The sequence below is a fragment of the Moschus berezovskii genome, chromosome 11 (assembly GCF_049115385.1).
Source record: "Moschus berezovskii isolate FMDL1 chromosome 11, NW_MosBer_1.0, whole genome shotgun sequence".
Taxonomy (NCBI): domain Eukaryota; kingdom Metazoa; phylum Chordata; class Mammalia; order Artiodactyla; family Moschidae; genus Moschus; species Moschus berezovskii.
In genome coordinates, this window is record NC_142470.1 from 41,610,803 (window position 1) to 41,629,298 (window position 18,496).

Genomic DNA, 18,496 nt, shown 5'->3' on the forward strand with positions numbered 1-18,496 from the left:
TACAAATATAAACTCAAAATGGTTTAAAGACCTAAATGTAAAACCTGAAACCATAAAACTCCTAGATGAGAACATAGACAGAAATCTCCTTGACAATGATCATTTTTTTCTGACCTGTCTCTTAAGGCAATAGAAATAAAAGCAAAAATAAACAACAGAACCTAATTAAACTTAAAAGCTTTTGCACAGCAAAGGAAACCATTAATGAAACAAAAAGACAACCTACTGAATGGGAGTAAATATTTGCACATGATAAATAGCTCACACATCTCAATACCAAAAAACTAAACAACCCGACTAAAAAAGTGGGCAGAAGACTTGAATAAATATTTTTCCAAAAAAGACAAACAGATGGCCAACAGTCACATGAAAAGATACTCAACATCACTAATCATCAGAGAAATGCAAATCAAAACCACAATGAGATAACACTTCACACCCGTTAGAATGAGTAACATCACAAAGGCCACAAGTAGCAAATGTTGGCAAGGATGTGGAGAAAAGGGAACCCTAGAATAATGTTCATGGAAATGGAAATTGGTATAGGTATTATGGAAAACAGTATGGAGTTTCCTCAAAAAACTGCAAATAGAATTACCTTTTGATCCAGCAATTTCACTCCCAGGTATATATCAAGAAAAAAAATTAATTTGAAAAGATACATGCATCACAATGTTCATAGCACCATTTTTTCTAATAACTAAGACATGGACGCAACCCAAGTCTCCATCAACAAATGAATGGATAAAGAAGATGTGGTTATGTAAATACAATGGAACATTACTCAGCCATAAAATAGAATAAATTTCTGGCACTTGCAGCAATGTGGATGGACTTAGAAAGTATTGCATGAAATAAGTCAGAGAAAGACAAATACTATAGTTTACCATTTATATGTGGAATCTAAAACACAAAACAAATAAAAGCATAAAGCAAAACAAGTGCCAACTCACAGATAGAGAAAAAGCTCATGGTTACCAGTGGGGACAAGGAACAAGGGAGGGACAGGATGGTGGTATGAAATTAAGCTGAACAGATTACTGTGAATAAATTAGATAAGCAACAGGATATATTGTACAGCATAGGGAAAAATAGGCTTTGCTTTGTAACAACTTTAAGTGGAGTATAAACTATAAAATTATCAAATTACTATGTCCTACACTTGAAAAGAATATAATATTGTACATCAACCATATTTCAGAAACAGTAATTCTGAAGTTTTGGTAGAGAGCCAAAACTTACGTGTATTTCCAAGATATACTTATTTCCAAGTATATCTTACAAAGGAAAGGGAAAGAAAATGAAGGAAGTGAAAGAAAATAGATTGAATAATGAAAGAGAGTGATTTGAAAGAGTATAACAGTCTTTTAAAATATTTATTTTAGTTTTTGTTTCTGGTTGTGCTGTCTTCGTTCCTGCACACAGGTTTTCTCTAGTTGCAGTGAGCAGGGGCTACTCTAGCTGTGGTGCACGGGCTTCTCATTATGGTGACTTCTCTTATTGCAGAGCACGGGATCTAGGGTGCTCAGGTAATTACAGGGGCTGAGTTGCCACATGGCTTGTGGGATCTTCCCATACTAAGGATGCAACTCATGTCTTCTGCATTGGCAGGTGGCTTCTAAACCACTGGACCAGCAGGGAAGTACTTTCAATGGAAATGTGTTCTTTTCTAGAAGACCAACACAACCTTATTCTTCTTGAAAAATGAAGTGAAAATGTTAGTCGCTCAGTCATGTCTGACTCTTTGTGATCTCCACTGTAGCTTGCCAGGCTCCTCTGTCCATGGAATTCTCCAGGCAGCAATATTGGAGTGGGTAGCCATTCCCTTCTCCTGGGGATCTTCCCAACCCAGGGAGCGAACCCAGGCCTCATGGATTGCAGGAGGATTCTTAACTGTCTGAGTCACCAGGGAAGCCCAGACCTTTCTCTTAAGGCTCCACAATTCAAAGGTTTTGTTCCAGTTTTCCTTTAGTAATTTCTACTTTTGATGCTCACACTTCTATTAAGGCTAAGGCTAAAAGTATTGGCTCTGGGTAGCTTGTTCTATTTTGCTTTATATCTCTCTTCATTTCTGTGTCTCTGTCTTTTTATGTTTCTCATCTCTCTCTTTTATGGTACTTCTCATTTTTTTCTTTACTTCATTGAAAGCCAAAGTCTTGCCCATTTTATACTAATAAGAACTAAATCATTACTATCTACACTTTCTCCCAGCTCCGATGTTTGTGAGGACACACTGAATCCTATTTAGAAACATTTCTTTTCTTCTCTCTTCCTACTCTTTCTTCCTTTCTTTCCTCATTCCCTTCCTCTCTCCCCTTGTCTGTCTTTCCTTCTTTCCTTTCTTCCTTCCTTCCTTTTTAATTGAAAATCTATAGACCCAAGGGAGGTCAGAGAGCAGCAGTCATTATGTGGGCATATGAGTGCACACTTCCACTGGAAGTGGAAGTGACAAATAGATTCAAGGGATTAGATCTGATAGAGTACCTGAAAACTATGGACAGAAGTTCATGACATTGTACAAGAGGCAGTGATCAAGACCATCCCCAAAAAATAGAAAAGGAAAAAGGCAAAATGGTTGTTTGAGGAGGCCTTACAAATAGCTGAGAAAAGAAGAGAAGCTAAAGGCAAAGGAAAAAAGGAAAGATAAACCCATTTGAATGTAGAGTTCCCAAGAATAGCAAGGAGAGATAAGAAAGCCTTCCTCAGTGATCAATGCAAAGAGATAGAGGAAAACAAGAGAATGAGAAAGACTAGAGATCTCTTCAAGAAAATTGGAGATACAAAAGGAACATTTCATGCAAAGATGGGCTCAATAAAGGACAGAAATGGTATGGACCTAACAGAAGCAGAAGATATAAGAAGAGGTGGCAAGAATACAAAGAACTGTACAAAAATGATCTTCATGACCCAGATAACCACAATAGTGTAATCACTCACCTAGAGCCAGACATCCTGGAATGTAAAGTCAAGTGGTCCTTAAGAAGCATCACTATGAACAAAACTAGTGGAGGTGATGGAATTCCAGTGGAGCTATTTTAAATCCTGAAAGATGATACTGTGAAAGTGCTGCACTCAATATGCCAGCAAATTTGGAAAACTCAGCAGTGGTCACAGGACTGGAAAAGGTCAGTTTTCATTCCAATTCCAAAGAAAGGTAGTGCCAAAAAATGGTCAAACTACAGCACAATTGCCCTCATTGCACATGCTAGCAAAGTAATGCCCAAAATTCTCCAAGACAGGCTTCAACAGTACGTGAACTGTGAGCTTCCAGATGTTCAAGCTGGATTTAGAAAAGGCAGAGGAACTAGAGATCAAGTTGTCAACATCCGTTGAATCATCAAAAAAGCAAGAGAGTTCCAGAAAAAACATATACTTCTGTTTTAATGACTACACCAAAGATTTTGACTGTGTGGATCACAACAAACTGTGGAAAATTCTTAAAGCAATGGGAAAACCAGACCACCTGACCTGCCTCCTGAGAAATCCATATGCAGGTCAAGAAGCAACAGTTAAAACTGGACATGGAGCAACAGACTGTTCCCAAATCAGGAAAGGAGTACGTCAAGGCTGTATATTGTCACCCTGCTGATTTAACTTATATGCAGAGTACATCATGCAAAATGCCAGGCTGGATGAAGCATAAGTTGGAATCAAGATTGCTGGGAGAAATATCAATAACTACAGATATGCAGATTGTACCACCCTTATGGCAGAAAGCAAAGAAGAGCAAAAGAGCCTCTTGATGAAAGTGAAAGAGGAGAGTGAAAAAGTTGGCTTAAAGCTCAACATTCAGAAAACTAAGATCATATGACATCTGGTCCCATCAGTTCAGTTCAGTTCAGTTCAGTCGCTCAGTCGTGTCCGACTCTCCGCGACCCCATGAATCACAGCACGCCAGGCCTCCCTGTCCATCACCAACTCCCGGAGTTCACTCAAACTCATGTCCACAGAGTCGGTGATGCCATCCAGCCATCTCATTCTCTGTCGTCCCCTTCTCCTCCTGCCCCCAATCCTTCCCAGCATCAGAGTCTTTTCCAGTGAGTCAACTCGTCGCATGAGGTGGCCAAAGTATTGCAGTTTCAGCTTTAGCATCAGTCCTTCCAATGAACACCCAGGATTGATCTCCTTTAGAATGGACTGGGTGGATCTCCTTGCAGTCCAAGGGACCCTCAAGAGTCTTCTCCAACACCACAGTTCAAAAGCATCAATTCTTCGGCGATCAGCTTTCTTCACAGTCCAACTCTCACATCCATACATGACCATGGAAAAACCATAGCCTTGACTGGACGGACCTGTGTTGGCAAAGTAATGTCTCTGCTTTTTAATATACTATCTAGGTTGGTCATAACTTTCCTTCCAAGGAGTAAGCGTCTTTTAATTTCATGGCTGCAATCAGCATCTGCAATGATTTTGGAGCCCAAAAAGATAAAGTCTGATGCTGTTTCCACTGTTTTTCCATCTATTTCCCATGAAGTGATGGGACCAGATGCCATGATCTTTGTTTTCTGAATGTTGAGCTTCAAGCCAACCTTTTCATTCTCCTCTTTCACTTTCATCAAGAGGCTTTTGAGTTCCTCTTCACTTTCTGCCATAAGGGTGGTGTCATCTGCATATCTGAGATTATTGATATTTCTCCCAGCAATCTTGATTCCAGCTTGTGCTTCTTCCAGCCCAGCGTTCCTCATGATGTACTCTGCATATAAGTTAAATAAGCAAGGTGACAATATACAGCCTTGACGTCCTCCTTTTCCTATTTGGAACCAGTCTGGTCCCATCACTTCATGGCAAATAGATGGGGAAACAATGGAAACAGTGACAAAATTTATTTTTTGGGCTCCACAATCACTGCCGATTGTGAATACAGCCTTGAAATGGAAAGATGCTTGCTCCTTGGAAGAAAAGCTATGACCATCCTAGACAGCATATTAAAAAGCAGAGACATTACTTTGCCAATAAAGGTCTGTCTAGTCAAAGCTATGGTTTTTCCAGTAGTCATGTACACATGTGAGAGTTGGACCATAAAGAAAGCTGAGCACCGAAGAACTGATGATTTTGAACTGTGGTGTTGGAGAACACTCTTGAGAGTCTCTTGGACTGCAAGGAGATCCAGCAAGTCAATCCTAAGGGAAATCAGTCCTGAATATTCATTGGAAGGACTGATGCTGTAGTTGAAACTCCAATCCTTTGGCCACCTGATAGGAAGAACTGATTCATTGGAAAAGACCCTGATTCTGGGAAAGATTGAAGGCAGGAGGAAAATGGGATGACAGAGGATGAAATCATTGGATCACATCACCGGCTCAATGGACACAAGTTTGAGAAAGCTCTGAGAGCCGGTGATGGACAGGGAACCCTGGCATGCTCCAATTCATGGGGTCACAAAGAGTCAGACACCACTGAGCAACTGAACTAAACTGATGAGCGTGCACACATAAAAAAGGAACTTAAACAAAAAAGCACTCAGCAGATTCAGATGTTTGTTACACACAGGGTCTTGCACATGTAAATAATTATGTTGAGGATACTAGGAGTCAGTGTTCTCACCATCAGAAATAGGAGATAGGAATACAGAAAGGAAGAAAGTAAAATAAACCCTGTAGTTTTGTATTGGAAATGAAGAGCTTGGTATAAATGCTCTACAATATGTACAATTTCATAGTGCTGCCCACTAAGGGAGACTAAGGTAGTGGCAACCCAGTAGCAAGAGCATACTTATCACCCAACTGTTGGTTTCTGCTTGGACAAAAAATAAGACTGATTCGAGGGAAAAGCTAGATATACTGAAATAACTCTGGGGACCAGAAAGTAAGGGAAAGGATTAAACAATGATAAAATCATGTCAAAAGAATGTAGATATTTCCTTGAAGGAGTTCTCATTGGCTAAATCTGGGACAATTTCAGTATACCAATAAATATTTATAGTAGTGCATCATAATAATTGGAATAAAATAGGAATTTGCATGCTTATACTGATATAAATGAATAAATAGCTTCACCTTACCATAAAATGGTAACTAATAAATGAGATCAATACTATTATTTCAATTTCACAGATATGGAAACAAAAACAAACTGCAGCTTAGAAAGGTTAATCAACTTTCTCATTGTCACATGTCTAGTAAGTGTTATCAGTTCAGTTCAGTTCAGTCATTCAGTCGTGTCCGACTCTTTGCGACCCCATGAATCATAGCACGCCAGGCCTCCCTGTCCATCACCAACTCCCGGAGTTCACTCAAACTCAAGTCCATAGAGTCGGTAATGCCATCCAGCCATCTCATTCTCTGTTGTCCCCTTCTCCTCCTGCCCGCAATCCTTCCCAGAATCAGAGTCTTTTCCAGTGAGTCAACTCTTTGCATGAGGTGGCCAAAGTATTGGAGCTTCAGCGTTAGCATCAGTCCTTCCAGTGAACACCCAGGACTGATCTCCTTTAGAATGGACTGGTTGGATCTCCTTGAGAATCCCTTGGACTCTCAAGAGTCTTCTCCAACACCACAGTTCAAAAGCATCAATTCTTCGACACTCAGCTTTCTTCCCAGTCCAACTCTCACATCCACACATGACCACTGGAAAAACGATAGCCTTGACTAGACGGACCTTTGTTGGCAAAGTAATGTCTCTGCTTTTTAATATGCTATCTAGGTTGGTCAAAACTTTCCCTCCAAGGAGTAAGTGTCTTTTAATTTCATGGCTGCAATCAGCATCCGCAGTGATTTTGGAGCCCAAAAAATAAAGTCTGACACTGTTTCCACTGTTTCTCCATCTATTTCCCATGAAGTGATGGGACCAGATGCCATGATCTTTGTTTTCTGAATGTTGAGCTTCAAGCCAACCTTTTCACTCTCCTCTTTCACTTTCATCAAGAGGCTTTTGAGTTCCTCTTCACTTTCTGCCATAAGGGTGTTGTCATTTGCATATCTGAGGTTATTGATATTTCTCCCGGCAATCTTGATTCCAGCTTGTGCTTCTTCAGACTTGTTCAAAACAGGTTCACTCTTGAAATAGAGCAAATTAGATGTAGTCTGGAGTTTTGATACTATTTAACTGGCTGGCTAGCTAAGACTTGGCACCCACACAGCACAATAGCACTGAGATATAAGGAAAGTTCGGAGAAGGCAATGACAAGCCACTCCAGTACTCTTGCCTAGAAAATCCCATGGATGGAGGAGCCTGGTAGGCTGCAGTCCGTGGGGTCACTAAGGGTCGGACACGACTGAGCGACTTCACTTTCACTTTTCACTTTCATGCATTGGAGAAGGAAATGGCAACCCACTCCAGTGTTCTTGCCTGGAGAATCCCAGGGACGGGGGAGCCTGGTGGGCTGCCATCTATGGGGTCACACAGAGTCGGACACGACTGAAGTGACTTAGCAGCAGCAGCAGCAGCATAAGGAAAGTTCTTTAAGTTTGATCACATGATCCTTAAAGCCACCAACTGACACCTGACCCTTTCCCCTCTCTATGACACAATTTGGCAATTGCCTGTGTTTCCTACTCTGAAATATTGACATTCTAAGCCAAATATGTGAGACAATTATTCATGGACTTTTTTCTCTTTGACTTCATATGTTAATGGTAAATCTTTGAATGCTAATAATTACAATTATGGGTCTTGGTGCACAACACTAATGACACAGTATCATATAGCCTAGTTTTATAACATTACGAAAATAGAGTTCTTAGCCAAAACCCACCAAGACTAGATTAAGAAACTGTGGGGTGCTGGGCACTAAGGAATTTGCCAATTTCCCCTTCCTCTATTCCTCTTTTCAATTACAGAATAGATTATTCTTAAAAGAAGAAAATATTTATGATTCACAGTGTAAAACCAAAATAACTACAATGCAAGTAAAGTGTAAACCACAAATCAAATATATTGTTTCCACAGAAGGTCCAGTTTGATCATAAGGGATGCATACATTAGAATGTAAAAGTTTCTTTATGGGCTTAATGTAAACACTTGCCTTTCAGTGAAGCCTGAATACTTGAAAGTAGCTATCTTCAATATGTGAATTATAAGTTCAGGTAATAATTTTTTCTCCACACCTGATGGGCAGGTTACAGATGAGACCCAGATGATTATTTCTGTCTCTTTTGTGTATGTTTATCTCCTGGAAGGATGTTTTTGTTTAAAAAAAAAATTCAACTGAGTACATTTTAAAGATCTTATTGGCTTCATTGTACTGTCTTTGAATCAGAGAGCACCAACCAGCAAATAGAAAGGAGTACCAAGGAACTGAACAAAACAACAGATTTTTAGAGGCAGAAGGGAGCAGGAGCAAGGAAATTGCACTAGCAAACAGTGGACTGACTGAGTCATATTCCATTCTGTTTATATGTGGACCACGTCTTTATTAATTCACCTATCAATGGGCATTTAGTTCAGCCATAAAAAAGAATGAAATCATGTCATTTGCAGCAACATGGATGGATCTAGATAATATCATACTGAGTGAATTAAGGTAGAGAATGACAAATATCATATGATATCACTTATATGTGAAATCTAAAAATGATACATATGAACTTATTTCCAAATAAGTCTCTGAGGATTCTCGATGTAGATCTTATGTGCCTTGTGTTGCCACATCACAATTTGGAGACCCTGCTCCACGTTCAGTCCTTTACCCTCCCCTGAAATGCTTCCAGATCAAAATAGATTTTTACTAACAGTAGAGGCTAGAGGTGTGCATGTGTTGAAAGAGATGTTTAACACCTCAAAACAGTAACGAAAAAATCTTAGCATTGAATTTATTAGACTTCCAAATTCTTAAAAGTCTCTTGACCATACCTTCCACTGGGAATGTCTTGGAAACCCTCTCCTCTCAGACCCTGGCTTGCTGCTATATTCTGATTCTCTCTTTCTAATCTACCCTTATCTTTCTGACTTCTAACTGCTCTTTCCATCTCAGGCTGCCAAACATTCAATATGTATGTGTTATTATAGAGATTAATTTATTTTTTTGCTCTTCTCCTGTATCTTACAGACTATGCATTATGCATGTTGGCATATATTTTTTCATTTTTTAATCATGATAAAATACATATAACACAAAATTAAGCATCTTAACCATTTTTAAGTGTACAGTTCAGTGGTGTTAAGTAAATTCATATTGCCAACCAGCCATCACCAATATTTTTTTATAACCAAATGACCAAACAACAAAAAGTTAAGCCACATTAAAACTCTTCACTATAAGAGAACATTTTGATATGATTCTAAAATAGTTATTAAATATGTGTGTATATACACAAATACAGTTTGTGCAAGAATGTATACACATGTGCACATACAAACTACCCTTGACACCTACAACATACATATCTCCTTTCCAAATGCAATAGGGCCTCCTTTGGCTGGTCTTCCTATCACTTAAAAAAAAACTGGTAAGTTTTATAGATTGTTATACCATCCCTCCAAAAAGAGTTCATCATATAAATCATGGCTGATAATGAACATTTAAACATGGATAAGATTTCAAGGACAGATGGGACAGATGGGGGAGAGTTACAGTACATATCACACGCCATATTTACCCCCAGGTTACCTAAGCACCTTCCTCTTTCCCCAACATTTAAATTCTTATGACAGACACAACCTCCCTGCTACTTTGTTCTTACTCATACTCCCTTCTGTCTTATTTTCCCTTGTGGGTCTCTCCCCTTTCCTAGTGTCTACATCTACTCTGTTTTTCTTCCCTTACTCTTTCTTCTCCAAGTCTTCTACCCTTTTAATAATTTAGTGTGTTCTTGGCTCCTTTCATTTGAGTCACCACCTATCACTGTGCTCATCATAACAAAGGGCCTTTATTTTTCAGAATTAAAGGAAAGGGATTATAAATTATAACAATATTTCTTAGATTTAACATTTATAAAATGAGAAGCCATCAAGATTTCAAGTGCCCATACCATTTATCTGTTATATTAATAAATACACTAGCAATTACTCGTAGGAATTTATTCTTCAATATATCCTTAAATATACATGCACACATGATTGATGTATAAGGTTATTTATTGGAGCATTGTTTTTTAATATATAAAGATGGAAAAAACATGAGAGCCTATTAAAAAGGGATAATTGAGCAATGTACATGTATACACAAGAATTGTGTGTGGCATCAGAAAAAATTGAGGAAAAACATGTTGAAATGATAAGATTTCCAAGGTATAATACTAAGTGAGAAATCAAGGTACAGAACAGTTTACATAGTATGTCATTATTTGAAAAATATATATCAATTTTTTCCTGCTTTTGTATACATGAAATAGTTCTCTCTAAGAGTAAGCAGGAAATTAATAACAATGGGTTAGTGATGAAAGCTTGTGGGACCTTTATGGTGTGGATTAGATCCATATATATTAAACTTTATGCCCTAAAAACAAAGAAAACACATTAGTTTCCTCTAAAACATATGAAAAAAGTGACTATGGGATAGCATTTAAAAATAATAAAATGTATGCATATAAATTATTTTATGAAGCAAATATATCACACTAAAGATTTAAAATGCATAAAAAAGAACAGAGCAGATCAATATGCCTTATGAATATACAAGTAAACCTAAATGATATATTATTAGAGGGAATCTAACAGAATGTGAAAAGAATACATATTCCTGACCAAGTGGGATTTATTACAGGGGTGCAACAATACTGTCCTGCATTAATATATTAAATAGGAAAAATGATAAGCAGCTCGACAAGTGTTGACAAAGCATTTAAACATTTTTACATGAATTTTGATTGAAAAAATGAACCTAGATTAAGAAAAGAAATACACAAATATTTTAAATACAATAGGAAAAATAATGTTTCCTAAGAAAATGAGAATTGACACATATATTATTTCAACTCTAAAGTCAATATCATGTCTAATGGAAAAACACTAGATGCATTACCAGTAATATCCAGAACACAACCAAGACTATAGTATCGCTATTACTTTCACTGTTCTTGAAGTCCTAACCATTGTAGTAAGGAAGGAAGACAGAAGTAAAAATATTCAAATCGGAAAATAGAAGGCAAAATTGTTATTTTTCATGCTATGATTGTACACATGGAAAATCCCCAAAACTTAACTGAATGATATACTACAGGTAATAAGGTAATGTATAAATGTGGATGAGTGCAAAACTAAGTCCAAAATCCAGGACCTTCCTATACAGAAATAACCACAAATTATCCCAACTACAACAGCAAAACAGTAACAATAAAAGATATAAGGAAAAAACAAGATAAATTAAACATAATATTAAAATCTATAAAAGGACAAGCATTAAAATAACACTGAGAAGCAAAATAAAGCTTTTAATATTTAAAAAATAGATTATTCAATAATTTATGTCAAGGCTACTGAAAATCCATTTTAAAATATTGGACCTCTAATTTATACCATATGTGAAACAAATGCCAAGTGGGTCAAATGTTTTATCATATTCCAGAGGTAATAAAAAAAAAATGGAAGATTTAAAAATCCTGGTTAAAAAATATATAAAATATATGTCATGGCAATGTGATAAATTCTTATCTATATAAAGAGCTCCTATTATCCAATAAGGAAAAAGCAAACCAGTAGAAAGCTAGGCAAGGAGCATGATCAGATAATCATTAAAAAAGTGGAAACATTTATTCTTTAAAATATACAATGATAATCACTTATAATAAGAGAAACACAAAACATAAGAGAGTTTTTTTTGACCTAAAAGTTTGACAAAGATTTGAATAGTCAATTGTACAGTGTATGAGTTTGGTAAAAGTAGTATTCTCATACAAGGCTGGTGAAAATATGCTTTGGCACAATCTCTATATGGTAGAATACAATGTCAAAAATCTACAAAATTTAAAATGTTTGTTTTCTTCAACCCTGCAATGTGACTTGTAGGAACTTATCCTGTATATATGTATATATTAATGTGTCTACATATACATATATATGAATGATTGGTGCTTCATTGTTATTAACAAAAATATTTGCAAAAATTAAAACTAAAAACAATGAAAATCTCCAATACTAAAGACTTATCAATTTAATAAATTATGGCAAATTTAAATGATATAAAACTCTCTAAGTGTAAACAAAAATGAGTTAATTATAGGCACTGAAATGAAAGTATTTCCTAGATAAAGTATTAGGTTAAAACAAACAAAGTATAAAAATTGAATGTAATTATAATTTGGGTAAACAAACATGTAATATGTACAACAGTATATGAGTGCAGTTAGCCAAAAATATATAAATGACACAAGTAACTTATATGAGTGCTAGCCATTAGGAAAGGGAAATAGGAAACTTACTTTTCATTATTTTGAGTTTTTGGAGTTAATGTTCAAATTACCATACAATTATGTGTTTTGCCTATCCATAAATAAAATTCTTTAAAAAAATTAGCAGTCACGAGACAGGACAGTGAGTGAGTCATGGCATGATTGTCATGGAAGCAATCTGTTCTTTCCATTCTTACTTCAGTTGAGTTAGTTTGTACTGGGAACATTTAATGTTCACTTCAAATATACTCAAAGTATTACATCATAACCCAATTTTGAAAGGAAAGATGATTGTAAAAGCAAAACAAAAATAGACACAAGAAAATTAAGACAAAAGTAGTAGAAATTGATGAATCCTTTGAAATAGCATATAGGATTTCCCAAAAGGTAGAGTTTGGTGTGACTGACATAAATTTCACAAAGTACAATAACTTAAGTACTCAATTTAACAAAAGCTTCTCATTGATATTCAAGAAAAGTTATTTCACTTTTGCATAAACCGGAGTGGTTCTTAATATGCCTTGCTATCATACTGCCTTAAGCTGCTAAAGATGTCAAGACTTCTAGAATGAGATATGAGGAGCAGACTGTCATCCATGCATACAAACACTGGTGATAGAAATTGATATTGAAGATTATGAGAAAGGTTTATCCACCAACTTAACCATGCTACTGAAGAATTACTATGCAACATTTTTGGGGGGGAAAAAGTACATGTTTTCTGAGCCTTTTTGGCCAGATAGTTACAGATCTCTAATTCCTTCACACTCCCTGGTCTTCCGTGTTTGTGTATATTAGTCTGTAGCCTGCCAAGCTCCTCTGTCCATGGAATTCTCCAGGTAAGAATGCTGGAGAGGGTTGCCATTTCCTCCTCCAGGGGATTTTCCTGACTCAGGTATTGAACCAGTCTCCTGCATTGCAGGCAGATTCTTTATCATCTGAACCGCCAGGAAAGTCTGTCTCCTATACCTTTGGGAAAGAACTATGGTCTCTAATTCTCTCTTTAAGCATTTGTCATGTGCATTTATTCTAGCATTGCTCGAATCCTTCTCTTCCTTCTTGCATTTTCTTATCAGTCCCTTGATTCAATCCATGCTCTGACCCATACCTACCGCTTCTATATCACCTCAGAGGTAGAGAATAGGCTTCCAAACCTTATTAATTCAAGTTTACAGAAAACCAGAGCACCTCATTCAACATTACAAATAAAATGAAAAGGTATCAGTGATAACTATGTTACAGATACAGTCAGAATAAGGTTGGGCCAACAAAGAGCAAAAGTAGACGTGGGGAGGAGAAAAGATTGTGAAATACACACACACAAGAATACTCAGGGAAGGACTTCTTATCAATCATGCTTCCTTAGATGATAATTATTTATCACCAAAAATAATCTACTATTGGATATTCATTTTTGTGAACTCTTCCAGAGGTCCTTATATCCATTCTCACTTTCTAACAACTCCCCCCCAATAAAAAGATGTGAATTGGAATCAGATTTACTTTATCCAATCACCTCCTGAATTTCTTCATTGTTTTACTACATCAAATAAATCCAAGTGTTCTAACAAGGTTGTTTCTGTACCTTTCAACCCCACAGGACCTCAAATTCCCTATAAGTTCAGTTCAGTTCAGTTCAGTCGCTCAGTCGTGTCCGACTCTCTGCGACCCCATGAATCACCACACGCCAGGCTTCCCTGTCCATCACCAACTCCCGGAGTACACTCAAACTCATGTCCACAGAGTCGGTGATGCCATCCAGCCATCTCATTCTCCGTCGTCCCCTTCTCCTCCAGCCCCCAACCTTTCCCAGCATCAGAGTCTTTTCCAGTGAGTCAACTCGTCGCATGAGGTGGCCAAAGTGTTGCAGTTTCAGCTTTAGCATCAGTCCCTCCAATGAACATCCAGGATTGATCTCCTTTAGAATGGACTGGTTGGATCTCCTTGCAGTATAAGGGACTCTCAAGAGTCTTCTCCAACACCACAGTTCAAAAGCATCGCTTCTTCGGCGATCAGCCTTCTTCACAGTCCAACTCTCACATCCATACAGGACCACGGGAAAAACCATTGCCTTGACTAGACGGACCTTGGTTGGCAAAGTAATGTCTCTGCTTTTTAAAATACTATCAAGGTTGGTCATAACTTTCCTTCCAAGGAGTAAGCGTCTTTTAATTTCATGGCTGCAATCAGCATCTGCAGTGATTTTGGAGCCCAAAAAAATAAAGTCTGACACTGTTTCCACTGTTTTTCCATCTATTTCCCATGAAGTGATGGGACCAGATGCCATGATCTTTGGTTTCTGAATGTTGAGCTTCAAGCCAACCTTTTCACTCTCCTCTTTCACTTGCATCAAGAGGCTTTTGAGTTCCTCTTCACTTTCTGCCATAAGGGTGGTGTCATCTGCATATCTGAGGTTATTGATATTTCTCCCAGCAATCTTGATTCCAGCTTGTGCTTCTTCCAGCCCAGCGTTCCTCATGATGTACTCTGCATATAAGTTAAATAAGCAAGGTGACAATATACAGCCTTGACGTACACCTTTTCCTATTTGGAACCAGTCTGTTGTTCCATGTCCAGTTCTAACTGTTGCTTCCTGACCTGCATACAGGTTTCTCAAGAGGCAGGTCAGGTGGTCTGGGATTCCCATCTCCTTCAGAATGTTCCACAGTTTATTGTGATCCACACAGTCAAAGGCTTTGGCATAGTCAATGAAGCAGAAATAGATGTTTTTCTGGAATTCTCTTGCTTTCTCCATGATCCAGTGGATGTTGGCAATTTGATCTCTGGTGCCTCTGCCTTTTCTAAAACCTGCTTGAACATCTGGGAGTTCACGGTTTACATATTGCTGAAGCCTGGCTTGGAGAATTTTGAGCATGACTTTGCTAGCGTGTGAGATGAGTGCAATTGTGCGGTAGTTTGAGCATTCTTTGGCATTCCCTTTCTTTGGGATTGGAATGAAGACTGACCTCTTCCAGTCCTGTGGCCACTGCTGAGTTTTCCAAATCTGCTGGCATATTGAGTGCAGCAGAACTTCTTATTTAACTCTGCTTCAGTTTCCTAGCATAGCAAGCCCTCATTTAGGTAAATAGCTTAATACACAGGTGTGTCATGTTACTGTAAATTAAGAATGCTTTTCAACTTTATGTAACATCTCTACCTAATGAGCATTTATTTCCTGTGTACAATATCATATGTTTGAGGAAAAAAAAACTTAAAAAAATTCCTAAACCTGGGAGTTTCTTAATATTGCAATATTTGGTACTATATTTCAAAAACAAAAAGGAAAGTTGCCTGCCAATTTTTTTTTGAATGTTAGATCCTATCTTTTCATGGAGATGCTTCAAATGGTCCCTTGAAGGTAAAAAGATGATTATTAACTATTTCCATTATGAAATGATTAAAATCAGGGAAAGTGAGAACTAGACTCTCTCTACTGGACTCCAGACCTGAGGTTACACTGTTTACAAGGTGTTTTCACTTTGTTGCCCACCAAGGGTTCCGACTCTATAGGAATTCCTCAGAAACCAGCTCTTTTTCTTGTCAGATTTCATTTAAAGACTGGCATCCATCTAGTAGTCTTCCCTGATGGTTTAGATGGTAAAGAATCTGCCCTCAATGTGAGAGGCCTGGGTTTGATCCCTGGATGAGGAAGATCCCCTGGAGAAGGGAATGGCAACCCACTCCAGGACTCCTGCCTGGAGAACTCCATGGACAGAGGAGCCTGACAGGCTATAGTCCATGGTGTCACAAAGAGTCAGACACAACTGAGTGACTAACACCTACACACTTCACATCCATCTAATAACTCTCCTGGTCTTTTTCTACTCTTTCCTCTCTCTCTTTCCCGATAAATTCAGTAAAAATCATCAGTCTTGTTTGAAAAATGGTACGACGTACAGATTCACCCTCACCACACATCCACCCCACCACACACTCATACCTCTGTATCTTTCCAATGAGATAATCATAGTCAGCCCATCAGCTCTTAGCTTAATTAGTCATTTAGTTTCCTTCCCAGACTCCAGCCTTGCCCCCTCCAAATTATTCCCTTCATTGAAACAGCCATCTTTCTTTCTGAATACATCCTTGTAATAAAAATAAAGCAGTGCAGAGGCAGAGAAATACCCAGCAAGTAAAGGAACAAGATAATTGCCCACCAACACAAACAAAAGAAGAAGATATAGGGAATTTACCTGATAAAGAATTTCAAATTTTGATGGTGAAAATGATTCAAAATCTTGAAAGCAAAATGGAGTTACAGATAAATAACCTGGAGAAAAGGATTGAGAAGACGGAAGAAAGATTTAATAAGGACTTAGAAGAAATAAAAAAGAGTCAATATACAATGAATAATGCAATAGATGAGATCAGAAACACTCTGGAGGGAACAAACAGTAGAATAACAGAGGCAGAAGACAGGATAAGCGAACTAGAAGATAGAATTGTAGAAATAAATGAAACAGAGAGGAAAAAAGAAAAATGAATTAAAAGAAATGAGGACAATATTAGAGACCTCTGGGACAATGTTAAACACTCCAACATTCGAATCATAGGAGTCCCAGAAGAAGAAGACAAAAAGAAAGACCATGAGAGAATACTTGAGGAGATAATAGTTGAAAACTTCCCTAAAATAGGGAAAGAAATAATCACCCAAGTCCAAGAAACTCAGAGAGTCCCCAACAGGATAAACCCAAGGCGAAATACTCCAAGACACATATTAATCAAATTAACAAAGATCAAACACAAAGAACAAATATTAAAAGCAGCAAGGGAAAAGCAGCAAATAACACATAAGGGGATTCCCATAAGGATAACAGCTGATCTTTCAACAGAAACTCTTCAGGCCAGAAGGGAGTGGCAAGACATACTTAAAGTGATGAAAGAAAATACCCTACAGCCCAGATTACTATACCCAGCAAGGATCTCATTCAAATATGAAGGAAAAATCAAAAGCTTTACAGACAAGCAAAAGCTGAGGGAATTCAGCATCACCAAACCAGCTCTCCAACAAATGCTAAAGGATCTTCTATAGACAGGATACACAGAAAGAGTGTATAAACTTGAACCCAAAGCAATAAAGAAAATGGCTACGGGATCGTACTTATCAATAATTACCTTAAACGTAAATGGGTTGAAATTTTCAAAAAGGCTAGGAAACAATTCTCATAGCCATCAATAAGTGTTGAGTTCATGAATAGTTTTTAAAGTTTGGGACAAACTGTAGTATTTGCTGTTTGAAGTACTATTTGTAATTGGCATATTACGATGTAACATTGGTCTTCATTTCCATCTTAAAACACCTAAAAATGCCTAACAGGTTTTTAGATTTGTGAATTTTAGTTGAAATGTATTTTACGATGTTACTAAACCTGCAGAAATATTGAAATATTTCAGAGAACTTATTCACTGTACATTTAATTTATTTTATTTATAAAAGTTATGAACTGTAGAAAGTTTTACTTGTTGGGTCAAATGCTTGTTGCTTCAAATGCTTGTTGCATTTGAAGTGCTAGTTACAAGAAAATCAAATACCTTCAATGTATAAATGCTATTAAGTTTTTAAAGGACTCTGGAGTATAAGTAAGTTTGTTTAAAGAAATTTAGTCTGTTCAACTTGAAAAAAATAAATAAATAAAATTGGAAAAAAAAATAAAAAAAATAAAAAAAATAAAAAAATAAAGCACTGCTTTATTTTTAAATAAAGTTTTAAATAAAATAAAATAAATAAAGTTTTCTGTTTGAAATCTGATCACATTAACTCCCCTACTTAAAACCTCTAATACAATGCATTGTCTTTAAGAGTTGAGTGAAAATTCTTGCGGCGCTAAGGCTGTTCCTGAACAGACCATAGCTTACATCCCAGCTTCATGTTTTATCCCTGAGTCCCTTGGCTCTAACCCTTTGCATATGCAGTTACTCCTGCTCAGCTGTTACGAAACACTCCAGTCTCAGCTTGGATTTTGTATCTCTGCATGGCTCTTCCAGCCCTCCACAGCCTCACATCTCTTCCAAGATTGGGTCAGTGGGTCAAGGTCCCACCTATATGCTCCTGTAATCACCTATGTTTACTTGCATTATCTGAGGTATTACCTGTATTACAAATTTCCTCTTTCTTACTCTGAATCTCTCAGTAAATAATGAACAACTTGAACATAAAAAATATCCACAAACTTAGCAGAATTCTTAGCTTATAGCAGGCATTTCAAAAGTATCTGTGAATAATTAAGTGATGA